This window comes from Anopheles aquasalis, chromosome 2, assembly GCF_943734665.1.
Source record: "Anopheles aquasalis chromosome 2, idAnoAquaMG_Q_19, whole genome shotgun sequence".
Lineage (NCBI taxonomy): Eukaryota > Metazoa > Arthropoda > Insecta > Diptera > Culicidae > Anopheles > Anopheles aquasalis.
Window position 1 is genome coordinate 11,245,001 of NC_064877.1, and position 2,500 is coordinate 11,247,500.

The 2,500-nt window shown below is 50.2% G+C and overlaps 2 protein-coding genes across 10 annotated transcripts in view; one reads left to right on the top strand and one right to left on the bottom strand.

The window, feature by feature from the left end:
• Positions 1 to 1,694, bottom strand: part of LOC126581475 (ubiquitin-conjugating enzyme E2 Q2) — a 7,689-nt gene extending 5,995 nt beyond the window's left edge. For 5 of the 8 annotated variants that reach the window (XM_050245156.1, XM_050245157.1, XM_050245155.1 and 2 more), the window contains exon 1: positions 1,552 to 1,694. The gene's annotated coding sequence lies outside the window, so the exon portion shown is untranslated. Of the gene's footprint in view, positions 1 to 1,537 lie in introns of all 8 variants that reach the window. The other 3 variants (XM_050245158.1, XM_050245154.1, XM_050245159.1) reach the window with 2 other exon arrangements.
• A 397-nt stretch (positions 1,695 to 2,091) lies between these two features.
• Positions 2,092 to 2,500, top strand: part of LOC126568970 (cryptochrome-1) — a 3,424-nt gene continuing 3,015 nt past the window's right edge. The window contains exons 1-2 of one of the 2 annotated variants that reach the window (XM_050225704.1): positions 2,092 to 2,228; positions 2,482 to 2,500. The exon at positions 2,482 to 2,500 is cut by the window's right edge and continues 265 nt beyond it. The gene's annotated coding sequence lies outside the window, so the exon portion shown is untranslated. Of the gene's footprint in view, positions 2,229 to 2,272; positions 2,418 to 2,481 lie in introns of those variants that run through there. The other variant, XM_050225703.1, reaches the window with a different exon arrangement.

A 2,500-nucleotide genomic window follows, 5' to 3' on the forward strand; every position in this document is an offset into this window, starting at 1 on the left:
ACAACACAGCGAAATGACGACCAACGTCGGTGATGCTTCGTCCTGGTTCCATGCTATCGATTCGTATCCCTGGCGTATCCTTTTATGTTGTTTGCTTGCCACAAAATCACACACTCGCACGTACGTACGCACCGAAAACACCTGGACTACCTGATGGGTGCCTAGGATCACGCGCGGAGTTAAAGGAAGACGGGAAACACGATTGCAAGAATCTCGTTTTCCGTGCACTAGAAATTCACACAACGATTCACCATCTTTTTCCCAACCCGCTAGGGACCTGACCTAACGAACTGTCCTCCGTTCAGTCGGTTTTGCAAGGCTTGAGAACATATTTTACCCTTTCTTGGTTTACCAAAAAAAGGGTATAGCCCAAAAAAGGGTAGAGCTTTAAAGGGTAGGGTAAGGAAAAGGGTAGAGCTTTACGCTCATGATCGTGGGCATAAAAAACAACGCCAACAACATGTTCCTGTTGCAAAACGAATTACAAAAAAAAACCGACAATCAAAATCGAAAACTACGAGGTTCGCTCAAAAGTCAATGTTTTGAAACGCGGAACCCGCAAGACTAGAACAAAATGGAGTCGTGCCGTGGGCTCCGCGCAGCGTAGCAGCAAACAATGCACTTCTCCGTTCAGGAGGCATCATCGCAGCAAGCAGAGCGACCTGGGGCTGCGACCACAAACTGCGCCAGGAATGTTGGCATAACCAAGACGATAAGGCTGAAGGTTTTCCTAAAAAAATAATGAGATAGTGGCGCCGATTCTTTTTTTTTTCCTTCTAGTTCTTTTCCCGCGGTTCCGGGAAGAACACTTTTCGCCATCAAAGGAGGCTGTTTCGTGCGCTCGCATCTAAACCCCCCGGCCCGGTGGCAACACGCCATTGCGATCGACGATACGCGCGACACGGTGGCGGAAGAGAACAACAATCGCCTCGTACTATCCCCCACACATCGCACACGCATGGGAAGGGGAGGGGGATGTGCGAGAAGAAGAAAACGGCGAGGGACAATTGCTGCTGTCTGCCCTTCCGGAACGCGAAAAAGAACCGTGCAAAGTCTTCACTGTGCCCCGCACCGCCACCATCCGAGCGACCTTCTTTATCGCACACCGAATCCGACCGAGACACAATTGCGGCGCTTCCATTTCCTTCACGAAACAGGCAACCAACCCGACCGCACCACACAACGAAGATGGCTATCGTTTTTCGCAAACAGCCGATTATGCCCACCAACAAGCCACTTCCGTGTTCCGCAAAAACGATCCGGTTCGATTTTTGTTAACGCACTACACGACTCGATCAGCGCAGCACTAAGGGCTACATGGGGTGCTCCGCCGTGGGGGACACACCAAACCCGTTGTTCCGATTTTCCCGTTCCGTAGCGCGAGCTGCGGATTTCGTGACGCAGCAGCAGTGGAGACCTCAAATATGGGCTCCTTCCGGGGCCAACGTTCGCGACAGAAGCAAAAGTAGGAGGAGGAGTAGGGGATCCCGAAGGAAGGAAAAGCGCCAGCGCTCGGCCGCCACCCTTTTTCACACACAATTTTTACCGTACCCGCTGCTGCCCTTCACGAGCTGGTCGGGGCTTTCTTTTTCTAATTGTTCGGGAAGGCTCCCGGGCAGTGCCAGAGCCAGAAGAATGGACGATTTCGAGGCCGCGAAACGCGAAACGAGAAAAACCGTGCGGAGTCTTGTGCGTGCGGTTTCTCTCCGGAGGTGCGGATCAAATTCGAACTCAAACTGTGTACGTACACGCGCGATTGTGCATGTGTTTGTAAAAGTCTACGAGTGTGTGCGTGACGCAGCAGGGTTGCTTGAATTTATACCGAAATTCGAACACTTCGCACTGGCTCTTTAACACCCCCTCAACATAACTCTACTGAAGTAATTTAATTTTTCGTCCTTTTTGCGGATTCCATCGATAGTTTTCGTTGATTTTAAATATGTCTTTTCTTCCGCAACGCGATCCTAATTAGCCACGTAAACATTTCCTCGCAGTTGGAACAATTTGAAATTACACTTTGCCGTTAGGCGTCGTGTGGCCCAGCCTCTAGGAGTGGCGAGAATGAGAAATTCGCCGCGTTTCGCCGCACATTTTTATTTGTTGTGATATTTTCTTCGTCGTGCTTTTCTCCGGGAAGCCCCACAATTTTATCCGCAGGCGCTCTACCGAAGATGTACTAATTGTTTCCCTGTCCCCGTTTAGCGCCGCATCGGTAGTGGCCGCGATTAGTAAGTTTTCCGCTTCCGCGTTTCTTGCTGTAATTCCTGTGCATCTCGTGATTAGCCCCGCGGGACATGTGAGAGAAGGCGCCATCCATCGATTGATAGGAAGGCAGATACTAAAAGGAAAAAAAAAGTGAAACAGCTGCTTCACGCGTTTTCTTACGCAAATGCGCAACTAGTGCTGCGCTTACTGTTGTTGGTAGTTTCCAAGTGATTCATCGATTTTCTTTCTAATTATTTCCCCTCTCTCCCCGCGCAGAAGGATTGCCTAGCAGGGA